This window comes from Gekko japonicus, unplaced genomic scaffold, assembly GCF_001447785.1.
Source record: "Gekko japonicus isolate JY-2015 unplaced genomic scaffold, Gekko_japonicus_V1.1 scaffold82, whole genome shotgun sequence".
Classification (NCBI taxonomy): domain Eukaryota; kingdom Metazoa; phylum Chordata; class Lepidosauria; order Squamata; family Gekkonidae; genus Gekko; species Gekko japonicus.
In genome coordinates this window covers 303,372-316,533 of record NW_015174846.1, presented here as the reverse complement: position 1 = coordinate 316,533, position 13,162 = coordinate 303,372, and positions in this window count along the sequence as shown.

The window sequence follows — 13,162 nt, the reverse complement described above, 5'->3', positions numbered from 1 at the left end:
GGGTATGGCACAGAGACCCCTGTCCTCTGCAGGATCCACCCCCAAATCTTCAGGAATTTCCTAGCCTGGAGATCTCAACCATCCCCTCCTCATCCCCCCTCTGGTGGGTCAGAGTGAGGAGGGACAGTGGGATGAAAATGATCCCTTTTGCGCATCTGCCTGGTCCTTTCAACTGGAGATGCCAGGGATTGAACCAGGGACCTTCCACATGCAAAGCAGAAGCTCTACCACTGAGCCACAGCTCCTTCCTCAGAATCCTGGTCCCTGACACCCCAAAACATTTTGGGGTCTGAGGCAGAAAACCTAAACTGCAGTTTATTTTTATCCAGCAGCAAGCAGGCATGAGGTGGGTGAAAGGGTGATGGTGGAGTGAGATGAGAAAGGGAAAATGGTATGGGAGATATCAGGCCATGCACCCTCCCCCTCCTCCCCCTGGCGTCTTCCGCCTGCTGTTGCCTCTGGCCATGTCCATGACTCTGGAACCTACGCACCTCATGGCAGAGGTCATGTTTCCACTGAACGAGCTGTGTGTTATGGAGGGTGATGCTGCCCCTGATGTGGGGGTTGCACATGCGGGCCAGTTTGTACACCTGCTCCTTGCAGAGAGGATGCAGCCTGTCGATGCCTGCCTGCAACCTATCTGCCAAGACTTGTGTCCCCTTGGGGCCCGGCTGCACCACGGAGTCCAGAGCCCATTCCAGCCCTTGAATGAGGGGGATGACTTGCCCCAGGCTGACTGTGTGGGCGCGGAGCATGTTGATGGTGTCCTGGAATAGCTTTAGGACATGCTTCATTTGGGAGAGGGTCAGCCAGTCATTTGAACTGATGTTGAGTGGGTGTTGCAGGTCCTGGCCCTTCTGGACATGGGAGCAGCACACCTGGCACTCCAACACACATGGGTCACTCCCCAGGATGTGGAATTATTTCCATGTGATGATGTGGAACCATGTCCCCACACCCATGGTTGGAGTAGGTAAGAGGCACAGTTGCTTCCTGGCATTGGGCCGGGGAGTGCTACATGGGGGCGTGCCGATGGAAGCAGGAGCAGCAGGGAGTTGGGGGGTTTGGATGTGGATGGGGAGGATGCATCACCGCCATCACTGCTGTCACTATCCTCCCTTCCAAACAGAGTTTCATGCTGCAGCTTAGGCGGCAATGCGAAAAACTCTTGAGCAGCAGTTGAGAGCTCTGTGGACATGGATGGAGCAGAGGAAGTGGGCGCCAAGACCCCTGATGATCTGCTGGGGAGGTTGTGCTCATTGTCCATGAGCACTTGGCACAGGGGAAAGTGATGGCATCCTTCCATGGCCATGAGCACGAACCCTTCCACCCTGTCTCATGGTGCTGAACACCTGACCAATCAAACACCCAACCAACCGCAGCCCAGGACAGTTGATCAAGTGGGTAAGTTGCCAGAGAGGCAGAGAAGCAGGTCAATTCAAGTTTCAAACTAGGTGTGGAGAGCTGGGCACTAAAATCACCCCACGTCACTCTCTGAGACGGGAACAAGTCCTCCAAGGAGGTGAGGGTGTGGGGACGCAGGCTGACAAACAGAGATCACCCACAAGGAGAAGCAGATCGGGGGGGGGGGTTCATATGAAGAGCAGCAAGAAGTAAAGTGAAGTCAGTGTATGGTAAAGACAAAACAAATCAAAACAAAGAAGCAGCCCAGTGTATGTAACATGGATAAAAGGGCAGAGAACTAAGTTGGAGCCCCCCCAAAGTAGCCTGAAAAAAAGACCCAAACAGCAACCCCTCATTTGACTGTAACCCAAAGTGAGGGGATGAGTGAAATAAAAGGAAAAGAAAAAGGAAGGGAAACCACCAAGGAAGCAGACAGCAGGAAAATCCCGCCGAACAAATATGCCGTGTGAAGGAGGAATTCAATCCCAATTTTCCCACCCTTTGCAGCAAACAAACAAAAACCAAATCACAACACAGAGGAACCCAGGGGAAAGCCAAGCCCCCTGGACCCTGATTGAGTAAGCCAGCTAAGGAATCCCCCCACCACGCCCAGCAGCAAAGCTCTTTCACAAGTACACCCTCCACATCCAAAACCACAACACCAACAGAGGGAACGCACACTGGTCCTACACTTATATAGATCTGAGTCCTATTGTGACGAATGGAAACTCTGTTAATGGCAGGCAGCCGTGCCTTTCAAGCTTTGGATTGTCCCTAATTGTGTTTCCAAGGCTGGGAAACCCCACCCCCACCATTGTCAAGCATTTTTGTGCCAGAGTTTCTGGGTGGGTTTTGCTTTCTGAACAGCCCCAAGCCGCACCCAAAAGTTTGGAGATTTCTTCAGAGACCACGTACGTGCATGCCAAATGTTGCCTCCTGAGCCCCGATCTATCCAGAATTTGGCATGAATCTCGGCTTGTCATGTGGTTCATGCGCATCCCTAGTGGGAAGCGAAGCTGGGTCGGCTCTGTTCAGTGTTTGGATGGGAGACGTCCAAGGAAGTCCAAGGCTGATACACAGAGGCAGGCAATAGCAAACACCTATGAATATCTCTTGCCTTGGAAACCATACGGGGCTGCTGTAAGTCAACTGTAACTTGAAGTCAAAAAGAAAAAAAATAAATCAACTTTTAATATAGGACAGGGAGCTGGAGTCTGAAAGGACAGGGAGACCCTAATGTCCATATGGTAATACCCATGTCCAAATTTCAAAAATGACAGTCGTCAACTAGTGCAGTCTGCTGCAAATATCGCTAAAGAAAATCATAACCTAGGAGGTATGCAAATGGCAGTCCTCTTGAGAACATGTTAATGAACAGAATACAGTGAGAGGAATCATTCAAGGAATCAATCCAGCTTTTGGCGGCCAGCCACCTAAGTGGGAATGAGATTCAACCCTAATAAGTGTATTCCTAATGATAACACGGTAAGGAATAATGGAGGAGTCATTTGAAAATGTGCCACCGGAAAGTGTATTTTGGAAGAATTTCACCTGCTCTAGTTTTTAGAGGACTAACAAGCCCCCCAAATTTTGCTGTACCACCTTGAAGGAGATTTGCTCAGGACAAAGAACTCAGTCAAAAGATGCATGTGGAATTCCTTCTGCTGAATGCCGGTGCTGATACATTAAAAGGCACTGACACTTACTGGAGATGCGGAGGAGGAAAGAAGAAAGAAAGAACGAAAGAGCCTTTGAAATGAGGCCTTTTGATTTTTGTCGCTGCCACTTTGGGTGTACTGTCGAAGATAACTGCTCTCTCAGTTAATGAGCCAGTTTCATTTTAAATTTCAAATGAGTATGAAGGATACAAACAAAAACAAAAAAGATGGTTGCATATTCTAGGAGCCAGCTGTCACCCGAAATCCGCCTAAAATGGCATCCTTGGGAAAAAGCGAGGTTCCCTTTTCTCTGCTCTTCCTTAAGAAGAGACCATAAAACAGCACGGTGTAGCATAACAGCTTGTGAATGGAACTCTCAGTGGAAATCTGTACTGAACTGATTTATAGGAAGGCTTTGCGATGGAATACCAAGCAGCAGCCTGAGCCAGATCTGGTACAACTGCACCAGAATTTGATTGAAAGATCAGCAGGATGTACTGTGTTTTGGAGGTCTGGTCAGGCTGAACCCACGATAGAATCCAGGAAGGTGTTTCGGTGGTTATCAGACCACTGAAATTTAGAACTGAGCATTATTATACCCTGACCTGGAAGGCCCAGGCTAGCCTGATCCTGTTAGATTCTGGGTAGTATTTGGATGGGAGGTCCAGAGTTGCTATGCAGAGGCAGGCGATGGCAAACCATCTCTTGCCTTGGAAACCCTACAAGGTCATCATAAGTCAGTTAAGAACATAAGAACATAAGAGAAGCCAATGTTGGATTAGGCAAATTGGCCCATCTAGTCCAACACTCTGTCACACAGTGGCCAAAAATACCAGGTGCCATCAGGAGGTCCATCAGTGGGGCCAGGACACTAGAAGCCCTCCCACTGTTGCCCCCCCCTCCCAAGCACCAATAATACGGTGCATCACCTGCCCCAGCCTGTGAGTTCCTATCTATACCTTGTGGCCAATGTGGATGCTTTACCACGGGATGTCTCTGTGGGTAACCCACAGCAGGGTGTGCTGTGTGGCTGATATGCTCCACAACACTTTCAACTGGTTCAATTAGAGGTGGCACCATATCGTGCCAAGTCGCCAGTGTGACCATGGCCAAAGTTTTGTTTAATTGAACTCAGAGAAACTATCTGGTGCAATATCTTGTTCAGTGCTATATTTATTTATTAGCTACATTAGTTTGGTTGCATTGCTCTGTACAGTGAAAAGGTTATTTTTTATTTTTTAAACTTTATTTTAGATTGATTTCTCTTGCAAGTTCTGTTCCTGAATTACCCCCATAGAATCCACACAGAAAGAGGTTATAGATGCATCCAACGTTTTGTCACAGGAACTGACCCCCCCCCCTTTAGGGTAGGGCAGAACCTATTCTTTTCTAAGTATGGAAGGAAAATGCAATTCTCTGGGTTTGGAACTGAATTCCTGGCATGCAGCTGAGTTACTTTACACAAGTTTCTTCCCTGAGCTAAAGAACAGTTGCTCCTGATGCACAGGCTTGCTTCTGTATTCAGGATGATGGATTCTGGCCTCACAAGCCGGAAAGAGAAGAAAAGGTGTGAATAAATCACCATACAGACAGAATTTGTTTTCACTTTCTTTTACCCTCCTGCTTGCCTAGAATTCTTTTCCCTCACATTTCTATCCAAGGCACAAATTCCTTTGTTTATTTATGTATGGGTAGACCACTATTCCGGGTTTGTTTGTTTTTTAAAAAAAGGTACACACGCGGACCAGCTTAGAATAGATTACTTGAAGACAATGGAAGCAATCCTAAACAAGTTTACTCGGAAGTAAATCCCATTTTATTCAACGGGGATCACTCCCAAGAACGGATTGCAGCCAATGTCACCCCAAGAAACACCAAAGGTGCAAAAGCATCAAGTTCATGTGTCAGTTTTGCTAAATTTCTGTGGCCAGGCAAATTGATCCTATGTGGTCCAGCTATATCAGCCTCTGCTACACTGGGGTAAGGTTTGCTTAATGTTCTCAGGAGCCGAGGCTCTCCCCCCAGCACCAAAGGCTAGAACATAGCAATGACAACAGAAACCAACACATCCGTTCCTCCAGTCCTCATGCACTGCCCCCCTCCGCAACCCCAACTTTGTATTTTATCGAACCAAGATAGTTTTCATTTGCAATCCTCTTCCTCATTGTGTGAGCATATATATTTTAAATTAAATGACTAATTTCCCCCCGGGCCTTTGATTTAATTTCAGCTTAGAAGCTTAATTTGAGCTTTTATCTTATGGCCAAATTAAAAATGTTTTGCTATTTCTTGCTGGTGAGTTTTTAGTTGTCATTTGCTTGTTAAAGTTGTCTTTGTGTGTATGTGTGTGCTTTAAACACTGATAAGAGGGGAAATTAGAGTATAAAATTTTAAGTAAAAATATAATTAAAACAAACTAAGGCAGTGTTCACACATTTGAGATAATGTGGGGGGGGGAGGCTATTTGCTCTGCAGTAATTTGACCCGCATTTGCACAATCACACAGTCCCTGGAAGCCACGGGGGTGACCCGCCACTGCATGATCAGACTCAACCATGGGTGAGTTGTCTTTTTTTTTTTTGCTGCTTATTTCTGGAGCATTTCAATGAGGGATCAATGATTCGCATCGCCGCACTGAGTGCTTCTTATGCAGTGTGCAATGATCCGCTTACTGAAACAGGGGAAAAACAATGACATGGAGACATTGATCAGACCATCCCGATGCCATGGAAGCGCGCTGGCGCAATCACACTGGAGAAAGTCCGTTCCTGGCCCATAGCAAATCCGTTTTTTACTGGGTCTTCCCCAGTGTCTTTTTACTCTGCTTCTGCAGTGGAGCAAAACGGGTTGCCGATGGGAGCAGGACGCTTGGCAGATGTTGGCGTCTGATCATGCCCTTAAAATCCGCCCGGCATTCACGCATATCGCATGGCTAATTCTGCGTGTGATCACGCCCTAAGGAAAAAAAATCCATTGAACAATTCTGTCTTCCCTTTCTTTTCCTACTTAGCATTTATTCATGCATCCCTTTCTCACATTAGGCCCTTCTAACACCCCTCCATGCACAACTGTACACTACTTTACACATTAAGATTCCTTTTCTGTGTATCGCTATGACAAAGGCAAATCTCATGCAGGTCCATTCATCTGGAACCTTTGATTGTTCGCAGTTCCCTCTTGAGCATACCCTCAGTGGCCAGCCTGGGTTTGCCTGTGTGTAATGTGTGAAAGAGCCTCACGTGTTCCTTCCATCAGAGGAACTGGAGAGAAGTAAATATATGTATGAGAAGGAAGAGGTGTCAGGAGATCTTATTATTGGCTACACTGCATAGAGAATGAAAAGAGATTATTATCAAGCCCACATGTCTGGGTGAGTAATGTTGACAGTGCACTCCCCTGAGCAGATGAAAATTGCGGCTTTTAATTCCACCTGCGCTGACAGACATCTGGAGTTTCAGAACCAGTGATCTGAAGTCTTGCTAGAGGAAAGAGCCAAGAACGCTGTCAACTGTGAAGATCGCAGGCATTTTTACATGCCTATTGTTTCTGAAGAGCACCTAGCTTAAGTCCAAAGTGACTTTGTTGGTTTATGGTTTAATTGCATTTGGGCACATACTGTTGGTCATAAATGTAGATAGTCTTGTGCACTGGTCCATACAACAAACACAAACTTTTACAAGAGTTATTAGCAAGTTAGATCTAAAAAGTTAAACCAGTGGATGTTGCATGGAACTTTATTATTTATTCATTTGTTTAAATGAATTTAAACATTTATTAGCTGCCTTTCTTCTTTGTGGGACTCAAGGCAGCTTACAGTATAAATATCATTTGAGCCCTGCGTGATGCACACATGATATATCATATGAAGCCTAACCTAGTTTGGTGTAGTGGTTAAGTGCGTGGACTCTAATCTGGGAGAACCGGGTTTGATTCCCCACTCCTCCACTTGCACCTGCTGATGTGACCTTGGGTCAGTCACAAGCTCTGGCACAGCTGTCCTTGAAAAAGAGCAGTTTGTGTCAGAGCTCTCTCAACCCCACCCACCTCACAGGGTGTCTGTTGTGGGGAGGGGAAAGGGAAAGGAGTTTGTAAGCCGCTCTGAGACTCCAAGTGAAGGGCGGGGGATAAATCCAATCTCTTCTCTTCCTCTTCTTCTTCTAGTTGGCCCAGGCTAGCCTGATCTCAGATCTTGGAAGACCTGAAAAAGATGTCACACCTCTAGGAATTCTATGGTACAACTATATAATGTCCAGTGATTCCTAGAGAGGACTGGCAGTACTTCCAGGTTTTTCCTGGCAGTGATATTGCAAACCCAGCCTCAAAGCCATTTTTTTTTTATTTTTCTCCCACTGACACCCCCAGTATCCGCAGGAAATGAGAGATGGGGTGGGGAACCCCCCCCCGGCTGGGAATCTGGCAATACTAGTTAACTCAGACACATTTTAAAATGTTTTATTGTAGGCCAGAGAAGGCCACTGCACTTCACTGCACCACACTGAAGGAAAGCTTCACTCAGCTAGGCTACCATAAAGAAGCTGTAGCTACTTAGTTCATTTAAAATCATCTAGGAAATAAATAGAGCTGTTCAAATAAGTTAGTCATCAACATGAAATGCTCATGTTGGCTGAACATTCTCTTTAAGCTGCAACAAGGTGTGAGCTTTATATTTCATGTCACTGTACTTGATTGAATTAGCTCACTTTGAAGTGGATGTTTTATTTAGCTGCACTCTCTTTGACTAATGAATGCAAGGGAAGCTAATTGCTTTTCCATCAAAAAATCCATGATGTCGTTATCCAAAGGCAATTCTCCTCAGACTTAACCCCCCCCCAAAAAAAAACACTTCCGAGGTTAAGCCCTGGAGTCTTCAGAGCAGTTCAGATGTAAACATATTCCCAAAGATGTTTTTTGTAAGGCCTCTATGTGACTACAATATAGGTTTGAATTTAACGGACTTGCTTGGGGGGCAAGAAGTGTCCATGCCATGGTTCCTGCCTCCAGACTTCTATGTCATTTTGGGAATGGAACTTTCACATCTCTCTGTGGTGAAATGCAGACTGTCAGTGGATCTGACAGGTGCCTAAAGGGATCCTCCATGTTCAGAGGCAGTCATCCTCTGAATACCAATCCCAGGAGGGAACATCAGGGGAAGGGGTTGGCCTCTATGCCTTGTTGTTGGATCTCCAGAGGAACTGGTTGGCCACTGTGTGACACAGGATGCTGGACTAGGTGTACCAGTGGTCTGATCCAGCAGGGCTCTTCTTATGTTCTTGGAACCATGGAAAGACATGTAAAAGTTCTAGTGATTTTAGGAAAAAATCTCTTGTGGTGACACAGTGGGAGCGGTGGCACAGTGGGTATATCCCACTGTCTTAACATCCGAACTGTGTCAGTTCGAGCCCCACGTTGGTGTGAGCAGCCAGCCTGTTGTCCCCAGCTCATCGTCCACCCAGCGATTCGAAAGCCTCGGCGAGTAGATAAAATGGGAACCACTCCTTAGAGAGGGTGGGCACACCAACTCCCCTGTGTGAAGGGGTTAGCTGTCGGTTGGGACGTCCTACTCCAGGATCGGAAGGCAGTAGAAACTACTCGGCTACAAGAAAAATCCCTGCAGTGGGATGCTCCGGCCAGGCGATGGCAGTGTGGCGATACGACATACGGGTCCTGAAGCCCCAATGTCATCAAGCCCGTCGACGCAGCTGTTCGGGACATGACTGATCCAAGCCAGAGACGTTTCCACCGTGCAGTTACGGCGTGTGCAATTAAAAATGAATTATATGTTGTCTTTCCTATCCCCTATGAAACATTGTTAGTCCCCTGTCTAACAGTGTAACTGTAAATCACTTTGAGCCCACTCATGGGGAAAGCGATTAATAAATCAAAAGTATTATTATTTTTTAATAATTTTATTATTATTGCTCTACCTTACTCAATTTCTCCCTGAAATCCAACAATCCATTTCTTTCCCACTTTTTAAGAATTTGAAGTCAGTTTTTACTCACTTCTGTTGTCTTAGCTAATGACTAAAGACAGCCAATCACAGGAAGTGAAGTACAGGGAGCCCCTGTGAACATCTGCTTCAGCCCTTCGGTGGAGGAAGTTTATGGCCATCTATGCTTAATGAGTGATCTTTTGGCAATTGGGCTAGGAAGGACTTCTATGTTTGAGTGGAAAGCATCACACATGAAAAGAAATCCCACAACTCACATATCAACAAACAAATTATTTTGAGCAACAGGAGGTGAAGAAAGCCAACTTGGACCAGGTTGACCATCATAAGATGGCAACTGACAAAGGCCACTGCTCTTTCAACTATAATGTGAATGTCTATTGCAATGTTTGTTATAATACAGTAGAGAAGGTGCAAGAGAAGCTTTTGTCACGCAGATGGGCATTTTTGCCAAGGTCGTTTTTGCATTTTCATTATAAATGTCTGAAGTAAAAACCACTTTGAAGAATCATACGTGTGGAGGTGCCCCTAGTCCCCTGCCATTTGAGGATGACAAGCAATTTCAGTGTCTCTTCAGGAACACTCTTCCTCTGCTCCTGAGCCATGAGAGATATCAATGCTGGGGAACTCTGCCATCATAATGGAAATCCCAAATCCAATTCAGCCCATTGGGAGGGTTTATATTTAGAAGCAAGCTCCTTATGGATCAATAGGCTCTCAGACCCTGTTTCTCTTCCTTACTTATAACCAAGCCTTGAGGCGGCCATTGTCTCTTTATTGCTACAACAACTTCAACTATCAGGGCAGACAATCTGTTTTCATTAGGCTGTATCACCCTTTACAATTTGATTACTTCCTCAGGGGCCTTTGTAAACCTCATTTGCTTTAGAGCTGACTTTTACCAGCTGTTTTGTTTCCTGCAATATGTGGCAAGTAGATTCTCTAACGCTTATTTAAATGGGGGAAAACGGAATCGCTGGCAATTCCTGCTTCAAAGTGTTAAGTAATGGGCTATTATTATTAGTATTAGTGTTTATTTTCAAACTTCAAAGTGTTCCTATGCCTGTCAGTTGAACCATTTTATGGTGGACATGAAATAAAAGCAATGACAATGATCTGTCCTTAGAGTTTTTTTAAAAAAAATTGTTCCGATGGGACAACAGGCTTCATGTTCAATACCTCTGGATCTGTTGCATTACAGTGGGATGATCCAGAAAGAGAAATCCATGCAGAGAAGCAGTCTTCCATACATTGCTGTGGATATTCATCTGAATGAACATCTGAGGCTGTCTTATTCTAGCCCTCTGGATGAACACATGAAGCTGCCTGATACTACCCCTCTTCACAAGTCACAGTGAATCCACATATATGTGTACAGTGTACATTTGATTTTTCTTTATACATGCTTATAAAGAAAACACTTTACGTCGCAGTCAACTCATATATAAATGTGTGGTTTAAACCCCATGTTTATCTAGGTACTTGTCCCCTGTTCCATTTTAAAGTGAACTCACACAGGCTATTTCTTACAAACTGGCTATATCTTTCTGAGCCTGCTATACGGGGAGGGCGGGATACAAATCCAATAAAAAAATAAAATTTAAAAAAATGCAGATTGTACATGCATTCACTGTAACATTTGAGGAAGGCCCCTGAGTCAGACCACTGGTCTATCAAGGTCAGTATTGTGTTCTCTGATTGGCAGCTGCTCCCCAGCATGTCAGAGGCAGAGGTTTTGCACTTCACCTACTACCTGATCCTTTCTAGGGTTGCCAAATCCGTCTTCGCCGGTAGCGGGGGGCTCCCGGCCGGCGTCGGAGGTGTGCGCGCGTGAGAACGCGCGCCGCGTGCACGTCACCCGGAAGTGACGTAGGCACGCTGGGGGCGGGGCCACGGCCATACAAGGGAAAACCATAGAGTTTTCCCTTGTATGGCCATGGCCCTGCCCCCAGTGTGCCCGGCGTGCCCACGTCACTTGCTAGTGACGCGCACGCCGGGGGCAGGGTTCCCCCAGGCCCCGATTCCGCTGCGTCGGAAATCGGGGCTTCAAAGCGGGGGATTCCCCGTCCCCGCCCACATTTGGCAGCCCTAATCCTTTCACCTGGAGGTGCCAGGGATTGAGCCTAGGACCTTCTGCTCTGAGCCTGAGCCAAAGCTGCACTTTAATGTGGATGTTACATTAACTCCATACTGCACTTGAACTAGATTTTCATTGGACCAGAACAGAAAGGTACACAGTTGAATTACCGCTTGAGATACCTGTACCTGACTAGGGTAGAAGACGATTTCAAATGAGGCCTCTTAACTATATCTCTGCCTTGGGTCACGGATATTGATCAGAACACAATTTCTACTTGGTCCAATACTGAACATTTATTGTAATATTATTGCAGTGTCTGGAGCTAATGTGTAATAATTATGCTTGACCACTAAAGAAGGCCATAAGGCCGAAATGCATTTGGTCAGGGTCACATATGGTCTATGTTTGAGAGAACTGTATGATGTTAATCTGAACCGAGGCTATATTTGGGCCTGTAGATGCTTTTACTCATTTTGTAATAAATACATGTATTTTTCATATAGTTGAACAGGGCTCTTTTTGTAGAAAAAGCCCAGCAGGAACTCATTAGCATAATAGGCCACACCCAACAGCAGAAACTCATTAGAATATTGGGCCACACCCCTGACAGCACAGCTCATTAGCACATTAGGCCACACCCACATGTTACCAGAAGTGTGGTTATCCAGCCACACCCACCTTTTGCTTGTTATTCTGTTTACCTTATTTGTTGTCAAAACCCAGGGCTTTTTTTTGTAGCAGGAACTCCTTTGCAGGTTAGGCCACACACCCCTAATGTAGCCAATCCTAATGTGTTTCTGCTGTTGGGTGTGGCCTATTATGCTAATGAGTTCCTGCTGGGCGTGGCCAACTTGGGAGCCAGCCGGAACTCCGTTCCTGTGCGTTCCTGCCCAAAAATAGCCCTGGTTGATAAATATTTATAATTTATATTCAGTTTATTATATTACTGGCCCTTTAAATTTGAATCTATTTTAGGTTTTTAATTCACTTTTTGGGTTAAGTTTTCTCTTCCCCCTTTTTTGTCTTTTATGCTTTCTTTTCATACCCATGACTCTTTGTCCCCATAAAAATGATTTGTGTATCCCTAATTCAGTATTAAACATTATACACATAATATGCACATAAATAACATAAACTGTGCATGAGAATATCATGTACAGTGTGCAGAAATGAGTAAAAGAATCTAAATAACCATCAGTTCGACTAAGAAAAATGGGTGTGCTAGTTTATAATGATAATATACAGTAATTATTTGTCCATCTTTAGTTTCAATTTGTAATTCGACACATAGAATTATAGTATATCTCTTCCAGGGGTATATTCAGCTTTCCTTCCTTTCCTCCTCTGTCTGTATTTACATATTTTATTCTGCTCTAAGATGGAATATAGTATCTGTCATCTTTATAATCTGAATAAGTTTTTACTGTACTTATTTTGTCTGGTGACTGCTGAGAATTTCCTTACCTGTAATGAAGATTTGTCATTGCAATCAAAAAGATACCAGTGATGACTTGGATATTGATCTAAACGTTTCCTTCAACTCTAATTTAGCACCTGAAAGTTGAGAGGCCCACTCCTGAGCTTCCTTGACTTCAGATCTTTCTTAAATTATGTTAAATGCATTATTCAAATAGGCAGGGGTCATTTCGTAGAGAAAGAGGTGCAGGAGCTCATTAGCGTAACTAATTAGCATAACTTATTTGCGTATGCCACACACCCTGACATCACCGGAAGTGTGTCAGAGGGCAACACCCACCGCTCAGACTCCACTGGACTGTTTTGGATTGCTAGCTATTGGGGGGGGTGGGAATGTGCAGATCCATCCTTGCAGAGGAGGGCGAGCTTGTACCTGAATAAAACTTGGTCTTAAAGGTGCCACTGGACTGTTTTGGACCTAGGGGCCGGGGGGAATGCTGCAACTTACCTGGCTGCTTCTTGTTCTAACTGAGGGCTGCTGGGAGCAGGGGGTGGGGCTTGTTGCATATGCCCGCCCCCTGGACTCTTTACTGCTGGAGCTCCACTCCTGTGCGCTCCTGCAGGAAATGACCCCTGCAAATAGGCCATTCTTTG